Consider the following 14,683-nt stretch of genomic DNA (forward strand, 5'->3'; position numbering starts at 1 on the left):
GCCGGCCGGCTTTTTTAAAGAGACGGTGCAAGAAAACACTAATATTTTTTTTAATAAATCCTTTACACTAAATGACAAGTACAGTAATCAACACTGTCACTGTACTTCATATATATGTGACTGACATGTTTCTATCTAATCTATGTGTGATGCTCTATTATTTCTGTTATAAATTGTCGGGTACCGCTGCTGAATTGCCGGCCGGCTATTTTAAAGAGACGGTGCATGAAAACACTAATATTTTTTTTAATAAATCCTTTACACTAAATGACAAGTACAGTAATCAACACTGTCACTGTACTTCTTATATATGTGACTGACATGCTTCTATCTATCTAATCTATGTGTGAAGCTCTATTCTTTCGGTTCTAAATTGTCGGGTACAGGTGTATGCCGCTGCTGAATTGCCGGCTTTTCGTGTTTCACTGTGAGCACTGTTCCCATCGATTTGGGCAATCACTGTAATGCCACAACCACCATGGCTGTGGTATTACAGTGAGTGGCACACAATCCCTGCATGATTGGTGCTCTAAATAGTGCCAGACATGCAGGACATGCTTTTGGTGCACGAACAGTTATCGAACATAACCTCGAACAGCCGAATTTTTTGCAAATCGTTCGGGTTCGTCGAACAACTCGAACACCGCCCAAAACAGCTCGAATTTGAGATTGGCGAACAGTTCTAGTCGAACACGGCTCATCTCTAGTAATGACCCCACATTTCTTCACAAAGTTTGAGATTGGATCCCCTCCAAGTGCAGCATCTCTCATTCCTCCATCCATTTTTCATTCTATTCTTTTATACTTTGAAATTGGCTCTAGTGTAGAATACACCCATCTCCTGATGCACTCAATTGTCTGTCATGGGCCTCTTCTCACAATGTTTGTGATACAGGACTGTGATTGATTTCTTGAGGGCTACTATATTCTGGGCAGGGCAAGAACAAAGGTTGGGCAAGGTAGGCACCTGCTTAGAGTACTACCTCCTGCCTACACTATGGGGGCGCATTTCAGAGAAAAAAAAGCTGACAATGTTGAATGCCTGCGGCCGCGCGTCTGCTTCCTCCGGCCACAGGCTTTCAGCACATTGATGGTCAAGGCGCGAGCACACAGGAGAGCAGTGTCAGTCACTGACACCGCTCACCCCTCTTTCTGCCTGCGCCCTGTTTGTCGCTCCTACTCTGCACTTAATTGTATTCGCGTCTGTAAGACTGTAAAAACGGCTGACCAAATTTAGGAAAAACCCCACTTAGAAATTAAAGACACATAGAACAGGGCCACAGTAACGACAAATTCCCATTAGAAAGGAGAGAGTCTGCTATACAGTTATAGGGTATGCACCTGATGAAGAAGGCTTGCATGCCTTCGAAACGCGTTGTGATTTTTACAAGGACTTCAATAAAGGAAGCAATTGTTGAATTTTATGTGCCTTAACACTTTTTATCACCAGCTCTTACCTGTTGAATTTTTCCACATTTCACCCCTTTTGGGGTTACTGGTGAGCTGCTTTGGCTTATTTTTTAATTTTAGCTCATGGACTGTTTGCCTCTCATTCTGACATCCTAGCGCTTCCTACTACCAGCTTCAACGTCTTTTTTCTTTTCACAGTGTGCTGATAATGGCAGACAGTGTGGAGATTATTGTTAGAACCCTCCTGTTTGTTTTTTCCATCTTGTGTTTTGCGGTCACGTAACCATCTGACTTTATATTCCAGCTCTGCCCTTTTGGCTGTGCTGGACTTCAGTGTTTGACTGTTTCTCTAGCCAGGTGCTTCTGTGCCTTTCTCTGTCAGTTCGCTTGGTCCTTCTGGGACCTCTAGTACCTTTTTGTCAGTTTGTCCCAGTCCTTAGTTCTTTTAGGGACCCCTCCCTTTATGCTATAGGTCTTCGTTCAGACTAGCCGAGGACTAAGACGGGTCTGTTCGCTGGGAATTGGCAGCCCGCTACATCGTAGGGATTCAGCTTAGTCTTACTGTAGGGACAGCTTTCCCCTATCTTTCCTTAGTTCATGTTTCAGATCATAACAGTAAGTCCAGCCCAATAAACTAAAAGGAAAGAATTTCGGGGATCAGTATGGTTTCCATCCAGGATTTGGCTCAACGCCTGCAGGGATTGTCTCTGGAGGTGGCCCAGCTTCAGCAACACGAGAGTAGCTGTTCTGGAGCGCATTTTGCTGAACCCAAGGTAGGACTGCCTGATGTTTTTTGTAGTAAACAGCAAGATTTTTTTCCTTTAAAAATGCTTATTTGTTATATTTTCGTTTGAGACCAAAGTCCTCTGGGAATGAATCACAGCGCATTGGTTTTACTATGTCACTTTTGCGCAATTAACGAGAGGGGTGGGCCTTTTCTCTCCAACCTAATAATCCGTGTTTAAGGTCTGTTGAAGATTTTTTTTCTGCTATGGGGCTATTATATGACGATCCTGATCGAATCTCATCTGCTGAGGCAGAACTCAGATGTTTGAATCAGGGGTCAGGTGATGTTGAAAATTACTGCACACACTTCAGGAGATGGGCCTCAGAAGTTAAATGGAATGATCCTGCGCTGAAATGTTTATTTCTTGCTGGTCTGAGTGAAAGGGTTAAGGATCTGTTAATTGCATTCCCTGCACCTGAGACTTTGCAGGATGCCATGCAATTAGCTGTTCTTGTGGATAGGAGGCTGAGATTTAGACAGAATGAGGTAAAGACTCCTGTAACGTCAGTTCCTGGTCCCCAGAAAATCCGCTCTGACGGAAGAGAACTGATGGAGGTTGGGGCGATGTCACTCCGCTCTCAGGAAAGAAACCGGAGGTTTGCCGAGGGATTGTGTCTTTATTGTGGTAAAGCTGGCCATTTGATTAAGTATTGTGAGCTTCGTTTAAGTAAAAAAAAGGTCAGTTACGCCCGTATAGCTTGTTTACGCTCTGCAAGAATATTTCTTTCTGGGAGTACTACTTTGCAGGGAGATTAGATTGAATTTTAAGTATTTGTGGATTGTGGTTCAACACTTAATGTGATTGATAAAGGGTTTTTGGAAAACCTTAAATTGAAATCCAAACCTTTGTCATCACCTATTTCTGTGATTGCAATTGATAGCACTCCCTTGAAATGTATTACTCACAAGGTTGCTGCATTTCCCCTCACTATCAATGGAGTTCACCAAGAAATTTTGGACTTGGTTGTTTTAGATAATTTACCCTCTCCGGTTGTTCTAGGATTGCCTTGGTTAAAACTGCGCAATCCTTTACTGGACTGGACTACTAATGTGAATAAGTCTGGGAGTCCGAAGTGCTATGATAAATGTTGTAATGTTCGCATTGCGGCTGGGGAAAAAGGGGAATTACCTGTACCTACTCAAGATTTTTGGAGGGTTTTTTCGGAGGAGGAGTCGCAAGTTTTACGTCCTCATAGGGATTATGATTGCGCCATTGAGTTTGTTCCGAGAGCTACTCTTCCCAAGAGTCGCTTGTTTAATCTAAATATCCCTGAAAGAAAGGCCTTAGAGGAGTACATACAGACTAGCCTGGCTGCTGGTCACATTAGACCTTCTAAGTCGCCTGGCAGTTGGATTTTCCTTTGTTAAAAAAAAGGACGGGGGTTTCGTCCATGTCTCGATTTTCGTGAAATTAATAAGATTACCGTACGCAATTCCTACCCATTGCCATTAATTCCTGACTTGTTTAACCAGTTAGTGGGGGCCAAGTGGTTCTCTAAAATTGATCTCCCCCGTGGCATACAATTTGCTACTAGTGGAGGAGGGTGATGAACGAAAAACTACTTAACACTCCGGTAGGTCATTTTGAGAATCTGGTGATGCCTTTTGATCTTACCAAAGCACCTGCATTTTTCAGAACCTTATTAATCACATCCTGAGACCTTTGATTGGTAAGAATGTGGTTGTGTATTTGGATGACATTTTGATTTATTCACCAGATCAAAAGTCCTATTGGCAGAGTGTACGTGAAGTTTTGCAGTTATTGAGTGATAATTCACTCTTTGCTAAGCTGGAGAAATGTGAGTTCGCTGTGCAGAAAATTAGTTTTTTGGGCTACATTTTCTCCAGCAAGGGCTTTGAGATGGACCCTGTGAAAGTTCCGGCTGTGCAGGAATGGCCTAGGCCTATTGGTTTGAAATCTATACAGAGATTTTTGGGTTTTGCCAATTATTACAGGAAAGTCATTAAGAATTTTTCTGTAATTGTTAAACCTCTAACTGATCTCACCAGGAAAGGTGCGAATACGGCCCAGTGGACTACTGAGGCCATTGAAGCGTTTGAGTATCTCAAAGAGAGGTTCAGTTCTGCCCCTATCCTTTTGCAGCCTGATGAGACCAAGCCTTTTTTGGTCGAGGTCGATGCTTCATCAGTGGGGGTCGGAGCAGTTTTGTCTCAGGAGAACAAGGATGGAGTACATACTTGTGCCTTCTTTTCGAAAAAATTTTCGGAAACCAAACTGAACTATGATGTTGGAAATCGGGAGTTGCTGGCTATTAAACTCGCGTTTGAACATTGGCATCATTTTTTGGTAGGCGCTAGATTTCCTATTCAGGTTTTCACAGATCATAAGAATTTGATCTATCTGGATGCTGCCAAGCGCTTGAATGCCCGTCAAGCTAGGTGAGCACTTTTTTTTTTCTCGGTTTCATTTTTCTGTTACCTATATCCCTGGTACGAAGAATGTTAAAGCCGATGCTTTATCTCGCTGCTTCTCTCCTGGGGTCGGTGCCGAGGAGGAGGAGAGCATTTTACAGAAAGGAGCTATGGTGGTGGCATTGGACTCCGTGTTGAAGAATGGGATTCTGAAAGCTCAAGATGATGCTCCATCTAGCACTCCCCATGGGAGGTTGTTCGTGCCTAGAGCCTTTAGGAGAGATTTGTTTGTGGAGTGTCATGAGTCTCGGTTGGCAGGTCATCCAGGAATTTCGGAGACTAAGAGACTTATCAGTCGCAGTTTTTGATGTCCTGGATGGCATCAAGTGAGTGCGTCAATGTACGGTGTGTGCTAGGTCAAAGGCTTCACACACTCCTGCTGCGGGGTTGCTTTGCCCTCTGGAGGTTCCTAGTGCGCCTTGGACGCATCTCACTATGGATTTTATTACTGATCTTCCTGTGTCCGAGGGTTTTACTGTCATCTGGGTGGTCGTGGACCGCTTTAGTAAGATGTGTCATTTGGTTCCATTCATTAAGTTGCCCTGCGCCAAGACACTCACTAAGGCATTTGTTAAGGAGATTGTCAAGCTCCATGGCGTTCCCACGGATATTGTTTCTGATAGAGGACCTCAATTTGTGGCTCGCTTTTGGCATGCTTTTTGTGACAGGTTGGGAGTCCATTTGTCATTTTCGTCTGGTTATTATCCTGAGTCTAATGGACAGACTGAAAGAAAGAACCAGGATGTTGAACAGCTTTTGCGTTGTTTTGTGGCAGACAATCAAGAGGTGTGGTCTGAGTTTCTGCCTCTCGCAGAATTTGCTCTTAACAATCATACATCCTCCTGTGCTGGGTGTTCTCCTTTTTTTTGTTGTACTGGGAGACATCTGTCTTTTGGTTCGTTCTCCAAATTGGAGTCGGCAGTGCTGGAGGAGGAGAATTTTTCTGGTGATTTGGAGAGAGTTTGGACTAATGTACGTTGCAACCTTCAAGAGGCTAACAAGAAGTCCAAGAAGTATTTTGACAGGAAACGTAAGGAGGTTTTGTTTACTGTGGGTGACATGGCTTGGATGTCCTCAAAGAACCCGGGGTTGAGGATTCCCTCTAAAAATCTGGGTCCTAAGTTTGTGGGTCCATTTAAAGTGCTTCAGGCTGTTAACCCGTCTTCTGTTAGGTTGGATGTCCCTACTTCCTGGAAGATTAATTCTGTGTTTCTTGTTTCGTTGTTGAAAAAGGCTGATGTATCTGATAGGGACGCCACTGTCACAGTTCCTCCTGTGGTGGAAGACGGCGATTATGAAATTTCTCGTATCTTGAATTCTAGATGGCATAGAGGGAGATTACAGTATCTCGTCTCCTGGAAGGGTTTCGGTCCCGAAGACAACTCCTGGGTAAGGACGGATGATGTCTCTGCTCCTAGGCTTGTTAAAGCTTTCCACAAGAGGTTTCTAGATAGGCCAGGGCCTGGAGGATCTGGAGGATCCTCATAAAAAAGGGGGTACTGTTAGAACCCTCCTGTTTGTTTTTTCCATCTTGTGTTTTGCGGTCATGTGACCATCTGCCTTTATATTCCAGCTCCGCCCTTTTGGCTGTGCTGGACTTCAGTGTTTGACAGTTTCTCTAGCCAGGTGCTTCTGTGCCTTTCTCTGTCAATTCGCTTGGTCCTTTTGGGACCTCTAGTACCTTTTTGTCAGTTTGTCTTTTTGTGTTCTGCAACTACTTCTCTGTTTAGGAGGTGTCCCATTTTTTGTCCCAGTCCTTAATTCTTTTAGGGACCCCTCCCTTTATGCTATAGGTCTTCGTTCAGACTAGCCGAGGACTAAGGCGGGTCTGTTCGCTAGGAACAGGCAGCCCGCTACATCGTAGGGATTCAGCTTAGTCTTACTGTAAGGACAGCTTTCCCTATCTTTCCTTAGTTCATGTTGCAGATCATAACAATTATAGCTGAAAGTATCAGAGAGTGGGGCGTCTATACCTCATTTAGGAGGACAGTATGGTGGGTGTAACTCATAAGGGCAGAGAATGTGGAGGTCATATACCATAGTATGCTTATTTAGGTCATAATATGGACAGATATTTTTATGCAGAGAGCATTTTAATAACACTCTTATTTTTAAGGGCACTGTGTTGGGATGCAATGCAAATGACCTGCAAAGAGGGAAGTTTGCAGAGAAGAGCTGTGGATGTGAAAAGTCACCATGGCATCAGGTCAAGATGGAAATGAAAAGAAAGAAGCTACTCTATCAGAGAAGATATCACCTTAAAGGTAACTGGATGTGAATGTTTACTTGTTGATACTTGAAGCATCTTTTCAATACTGTGGTTCCTGTATGGTCCACAGTCTGATAATGACTGGTAACTGTAATGCACACGCCCGGGCTGAGTGGCGCTTGCGTGTGTATGTAGTGATTCCACTGTGCCATGAACCGGAGAGTGCCTGGAGGGGCGTAACTAAGTGTCTGCCTGATCCGACCAAGGTCGCACGACGGCATACGATGCCAGTGCACCAGGGAGGAACCGGGCAGAGGGACCAGGTGCTACTCCAGGTCAGACCCCGGACACGGCTGTTGACCCACACAGGGGTATACTGGAACAGGCAGGTTAGGCTGGCACACAGACTGGTGGGTATAGGCTGACACGGCTGGAATACAGAAAGGTGGATGCTGGCGAGCACGACTGGTATGCAGGCAGGGAGGTACTGGCTGGTATGACAGGTTGGAGCACAGAGTGGATAGGACCCAGTTCAGACTGGGACTCAGGAACAGAGCCGCAGATGCTGCGGACAAACACAGCAGAGTGAGACCGCCCGGAGCGGTGAGCAAGAGCAGAGCAAGATGAGACCGTCAGTAGCGGTGAGCGAGAGTAGAGCAGGACAAGGCCGCCAGGAGCGGTGATCAAAGGGTCAGAACAGAGCGAGACTGCCGGAGCAGTGAGCAAGGAGACAGAGCAGAGCGAGACTGCCGGAGCAGTGAGCAAAGGAGTCAGAGCAGAGCGAGACTGCCGGAGCAGTGCGCAAAGGGTCAGAGCAGAGCGAGTCTGCCGGAGCAGTGAGCAAAGGGTCAGAGCGGAGCGAGACTGCCGGGGCAGTGAGCAAAGGGTCAGAGCAGAGCGAGACTGCCGGAGCAGTGAGCAAAGGGTCAGAGCGGAGTGAGACTGCCGGAGCAGTGAGAAAAGGGTCAGAGCAGAGCGAGACTGCCGGAGCAGTGGGCAAAGGGTCAGAGCAGAGCGAGACTGCCGGAGCAGTGAGCAAAGGGTCAGAGCGGAGCGAGACTGCCGGAGCAGTGAGCAAAGGGTCAGAGCGGAGCGAGACTGCCAGAGCAGTGAGCAAAAGGTCAGAGCAGGCCAGAACCGCCAAAGCGGTGAGCAAAGGCAGAGCAGGATAGAACCGCCGGAGCGGTGAGCAAGGCAGAGCAGGGGGGACAGGGCTCTGTACACACGGAACAGACAGGAAGGGAAAGGCAGAACCAGATACCCACAGGGTACTTGCAGTGAAGTAGCGAGTGGACCACAAACTCACAAACTGAAGTACAGTGACAACGAGCAGGAGTTAGGTACGAGTTCAGACTCTGCCGAGAAAGGGAAGGTACAGACATAGAGAAAAACAGGAAACAGGCTAGGGGAGTATTCAGACAAGAACAGACACAGCAGCAAGATACAGGAGCGGGTCTAGGTATGCGGCCCCTAGAAGGCGGAACGAACAGGCTAGTAGCGTGTTCAGACAGGAACAGGCAAGATACAGGAACGGGTCTAGGTATGCGGCCCCTAGAAGACGGAAAGAACAGGCTAAGAGCGAGTTCACACTGGCCTGGAAATACAGCCTCCAGGATAGGCAGAAGACAACAGGCTAGAAGATAGTACAGACAGGACACAGTTCAGACATGGGAACTGATACCGAAGGCAGGAAACATAGACAGGACCTGGCACATCAGTGACTAAACGCCAACTGACAGAACACAATGCTCAGGCAGGGTTTCCTGGGAGGAGCTGGGTTAAATACCAGGTGACAGACAGCAATAGGCTGAGGACGCACAAGGGGTGTGCCCGCAGCAGCTACAAGAAACAGGAAGCGATCGGGCGCCGCCCTTAAGCAGCAGAAACAGAGGCAAGCAAACAGCATGGAGGGAAGCCAGGCTAGCAGACTGGACTGGAGATCAAGTGCGCGCTCTTGCACAGTGGGAGATGGACCACTATGCATGGACGCCGCCAGGTATGTTACAGTAACAACAACTCCCAGCATTTCTTTACTATTGTTAAGAATATACTGGGAGTTGTAGGTTCATGACATACAAATGTATATGCACCTGACTTGATTGCTGTACTAAGCTTGGTGATGTATTCATGTACTGATGTTTATTCTGGTGGTTTTCATGTACTGATGGTGGTTCTGGTGACGTAATCATGTACTAATGATGGTACTGGTGTTGTATTTATTTACTGGCAATGGTTCTTCTGGTGTATTCATGTACTGATGAAGGTTCTGGTTACGCATTCATGTACTGATAATGGTTCAGGTGATGCATTCATCTACTCATGGTGGTTGTGGTGATGTATTCATGTACAGATGGTGGTTCTAGTGACCTAATAACTTACTGATGATGGTTCTGGTGCCATTTTTCTGTACTGTTGATAGCTCTGGTGATGTATTTGTGTATTGATGATGATTTTGGTTTTGTATTCTTGTACTGATGATGGTTCTAGTGATGAATACAGTACCAGAACCATCATCACTACATGAATAAATCACCAGAGCCATCAATAGTTCATGAATATAGCACTAGAACAACCATCACAACATTAAGACGTCATCACAACCACCATCAATACAGGAATACCAGATCAGAACCACCTTCAATACATGAATTTGACACCAGAACCATTATCTATACAGGAATATGGCACCAGAACATCATCAGTTTTGTTACAAACTGTATTTGTTGTCTGATGGATGTAAAAATCAATTTATGTATCCCTTTATAATGGGTTCTGTTTAGCTTTTCATTGGGGTATCGGCCAAATGCTGCACACTTTAATTGAAACCAAACAACCCCCATTATATTTAAGCAATATTAGTTTCCATGACTATCCTTGGGGTTGACATTTAAAATATAAGATGTCAGGGATGAATATCACTATTTTTCCTTGGTTGTGTAAATGGTCTGTTTAAATGAATGATTTCTTATCTAACTATGAAAACACACTCCTTGTTGAGCCTCACCTCTAAAGTACACCACTTTTTTTCTACATTTTTACTGGTATTTTTTTGTGAAATGGGTAACAATTCTAGTGGAAGTGGTCATCAGAGCTTGTTATCTGACCCATCGGAGGGACAGTGGGTAATGCATTAGGGGTCCAATTACCTTAGTCTCCGACCCATTCCTTTATATGGGGGCTGAGGGTTCATGTGGGGGGGTGGTGCCATCAGCTTTATTCTGCATAGGGCACTAAAATACCTTCTCCCAGCCCTGATACTGGGCATTGACCATTTAACTATTTTGACAAGAGAAACTATGGCTTGTGCTTATGTATAGTAAATGGCAAGTAAGCAGTATATGATATGTGTGGCCACATTGGATTTGATGTTTTGTGCAGAACTGTTAGTTTACACTAATATTTGCTAGTTTTTACTATTTTTAACTAACTATGAGAATTAACTAACTATGAGAATTACTTACAATGTGTAATCAATGTAAAGTTAATGTATACATATATCTTAGTTTACTTCTATAAATGGATAACCAAGAAAAATCCAAATTGCTTATGAGAAATTGGTCAGGAAAACCAAACTGATTAAATTTACTAGCTAATATGATTGTCAGCATTGTTGACAAAGCAGTAAAACCCAACAAGTGATTCTCAAGGTTATCCACCAACACAAAGCTGCCACAGACATATATCACTCTATTTTCCATTATTGTAATGAATACTGAGGATAAAGGGGAGTTTATCTGATTGAAGGTGGAGATGACTCTTTCCCTGGGTGACAATGTTATATGAGAGCAGTCAGGAGAAATAAATATGGTAATACTATCTTTGAGATATAGTTCTCATATCAGATATTGCCAAAAGATTTATTTCTTGGCTCCTTAATACATCTAAGGATTCACTTTATATGTTATGTTGTTACTTGAATCAGTAAACCTGAGATGTTTCAAAGTTTTCTAATTTCTGTAATACTGCAATAGAAGAAAAGAGTATGCAGCATAGAGTCACAATATAAGTCCTGCCATCTGTTTCATCTGAAATTGACCAAAATAAACATTGCTCTAGCCTTTGTCTCTGAGCAATATGGAGCAAGTCCTTCAGATAACTGGGGATCATAAGGATCAGGGCATCAAATCAAGGGATTATTTTTAGAAACTTGATTTCCCTTTGCACTGGCTGGTATTAAGATTGACATACCTTTGATCTAATAAAGTTTCCCTGTTATTAAGCAGCTCAGATACACCGTGCAGCTTGATGGAATTTTTTTTCACAGGACAAGCAAAGGTAAGAATTGCAGTTTCAGTATCAAACTTTTGAAGAACATTATATTTCTTATAATATGCTCAGACATCTCAGTAAAAGTAGGTGTAGGAATGAGAACATTAATCATATGTGGAGCTTTCCAGTTCTGCAAGATTGGAAAGCTGAGTCAAGACTCATAAGGGATTGACAGGCTTAAGGACCTCTTGAGGCTTTATATTTTTGATTTTTATTATAAGGCATACAGAACTTATTGTATACTATAACAAGTTATCCAATTTTTTTTTTAGAAACAATAGTCATGTACCCTGTATTGTACATATGTGGGAGTAACCATGATAAACAGATAATGCTAATATTCAAAATAAATAAAAATAATAACATTACACATCATATTAGATCTATAATAAAGTTATTATTGTAGTAAGAATACAATTTAAAATTAACCTGATACAATTAACTTAATATTTGCAATAGTTTTCTTTTGGTTAACTTCTTTTCTGTAACACCTTAGTGCACCGTGCACCATTATGTTCATATAAATCATGAAATGCCTGTGTTATGCATGTGTTTAGCACTGTGTTATGCATGTACGTCATGGTGATTAAACAGGCTCAGAATATGTGCCCATGCCCAGTCTTTAATCTCGTCCTTTTAATCTCCAAGACTCAAGGATCAATAGTGGCCATGACATCAAAATGGTGAGAGGGCGATCCTTTTGTAACCCTATGTGCCTAATTGTGACAGAATCACAGGGTGCTAAACAATGACATCTTATTTTCTTCCATGTACACAATCCTATTAGGCTTAGCCAAAGACAAAAGTCTAATAGGATGCCCCTTAGTAAAAGATTGAAAGGTAATGGTGTAGTGTATTAAATAAGCCATCAAAGGATGGCCTTTTTAAATTAAGTTCTGTTATGGGGCCTAAAATATTATAAAATAAAAAATGTAAACATTTTTTGAAGTGCAAACATTTAATGTAAAATACATAAAATCACCTTAGTATTGTGTCTGTAATGAACTGAACTATAAAACTATTATGGAATTTACAAGATTGTTGTTTTTGCTGATCTTGCCTTGCAAAAAATTGTTTTTGTTGATCCTACCTTACAAAATAATCCCACGTGCCATAAACGCCAAAGATAGTGATGCAAATAACAAGCCCTCATAAAGTTTAAAATGGAACTGTACTTTTAAAACAGTTTGTAAAAATCAATAGCATAGGCAATGGTAAGAAATTTTGTAATGTATCTTATCAGAGTAATCTGTTACTTTCTCCACTTATAAAACACTTCTTCCCCTCCCCCTGTTGCCTGATGTTGCCATCCATAGTGAAAAATTAGCTCAAGCCCGTCTTGCTAAAAGGAGATGGAATACAGATGTCATGTGGCACAGCCCATTATCCTCTATGGAGGGGAGAGGAGGGAGGAAAAGTGAGCAGCAGGGAAATAAACAAACAGAAAAACATTGTGCAGAGCTCTGTAGCAAGCTTTTCACCTTATAGCAGACCTTTTTAACCCCTTCATGACCTTGGACGCATTCATACGTCTAGGTCGGCAGATACTTGATGAACTTGGACATATGGATACGTCATATCTTTAATGCGGCACCGCAACCGCAGTCTCGGTGATCATATTAAGGTGATGCTGAATGTTGTAGCAGTGCACCGGGAGTTAACATCACATGGGGTGGCAACACCCCCCGCAACTACGACTACTGTGATTGGCTGTTCAATTCTGTGTGTGTGTGTGTGTGTGTGTGTGTGTGTGAGTGCTTGGGGTAAACTTTTTTTATCTAGAAGAGAAAAAAAGAAGAAAAGAATCTAGAAAGAAAAAGATGAAAATAAAAAAACAAACTTACTAAACCGATGTCAGTAAAAAAAAAAAAATAAATAACTGAGTGCCCTCAACTATCTGACACTAACTCTTAACTAAATTCAGTTAAGCATACTGCAGTAGATGCCTGAAACACTGATGTCCAGCCTAGGATCGGTGCTGTAAAGCATCGATCATAGGCTGGCGCCTAGCAACGACGGCATCATCAGGGCCAGCTCTGATTGGTGTGATCGGACGATGATGCCGATCACACTAATCTGAGTACATATCTGACCTCAGCATGACCACAATGCACTTCCTCATTTTAGCTTTGGACGTGTGCAGAGTGGTCATACTGTCATTCTTTTATGCCGTGCTGGGCCTTGTGGTGCAACAAACTTTTTCAAGCATGCGCCATCACTTCTGCTGGTATTGTTGAAGAAAGTAGAAAAGAGACATTCCTGATACTTCATTGATCCATTCCTGATCCCTGATCTTTCCTAAACCATCCCAATCCCCCTCTCACCCTTTACACCCCCTCTACCTAACCCCTCCTAACCCCCCTTCTTCCACCGAGCGCTGATCAGTACTTGATTGCTCCTGTTTTTGGCAGTTTTTTTATTTTCCGTGCGTTTTGCAGTCGCCAAGCGTGGATCAGTGATGCAAATCACTGATCCACACTCGTGCTCCCTGCTTTCCAGGACTTTTTTTTCCCACTGTCTATTTCCCACCCCACCTTTACACTACCTTCGTGCGTGCATCATGCAGCCACCGAACGCTGATCAGTGACACAAATCACTGATCCGCACTCATGCTCACTATTTTCCAGGACTTTTTTTGTCCCTGTCTACCCCCCCCCCCCTGCACCACTCCATGTGTGTTTCCTACAGCCGCCGAGCCATTTATCAGACGCAGATCACTTACACACGTGGTCAAAATTGTTGGTACCCCTCGTTTAATGAAAGAAAAACCCACAATGGTTACAGAAATAACTTGAGTCTGACAAAAGTAATAATAGAAAATGAACAAATGAAAGTTAGACATTGCTTTTCAACCCTGCTTCCACAGAATTTTTAAAAAAATTAAACTCATGAAATAGGCCTGGACAGAAATGATGGTACTCTTAACTTAATATTTTGTTGAACAACCTTTTAAGGCAATAACTGCAATCAAATGATTCCTGTAACTGTCAATGAGACTTCTGCACCTCTCGACAGATATTTTGGCCCACTCCTCAAGAGCAAACTGCTCCAGTTGTCTTGTGTTTGAAGGTTGCCTTTTCCAGAAGGCCTGTTTCTGCTCTTTTCAAAGATGCTCAATAGGATTTAGGTCAGGGCTCATAGAAAACCACTTCAGAATAGTCCAATGTTTTCCTTTTCTTGGGTGCCATTCTTGGGTGTTTTTAGCTGTGTGTTTTGGGTTATTATCCTGTTACAAGACTCATGACCTGCGTCTGAGACCAAGCTTTGTGACACTGGACTAGAGATGAGCGGTGTTTGACTCGAACTGTTTGCCAATCTCATTTTCGAGCTGTTTTGGGCGGTGTTCGAGCCGTTCGGCGAACACAAACAATTTGAAAAAAATTCGGCTGTTCGAGGTTATGTTCGATAACTGTTCGTGCACCAAAATCATAACTGGATTTTTTCTCAGTAATGCTGAAAATTAATGTTAATACGCAGTTTCAGTGTACAGCGGGGTGGGGGGAGGGGCAGGGGATGGGTCTCTGCAGAAATAATGAAGATCTCCATTTTTTTTTCTCTTTCCCGCATTTACAGTG

The sequence above is a fragment of the Phyllobates terribilis genome, unplaced genomic scaffold (assembly GCF_046119375.1).
Source record: "Phyllobates terribilis strain yellow unplaced genomic scaffold, ASM4611937v1 Scaffold_1__5_contigs__length_1240528914, whole genome shotgun sequence".
Lineage (NCBI taxonomy): Eukaryota > Metazoa > Chordata > Amphibia > Anura > Dendrobatidae > Phyllobates > Phyllobates terribilis.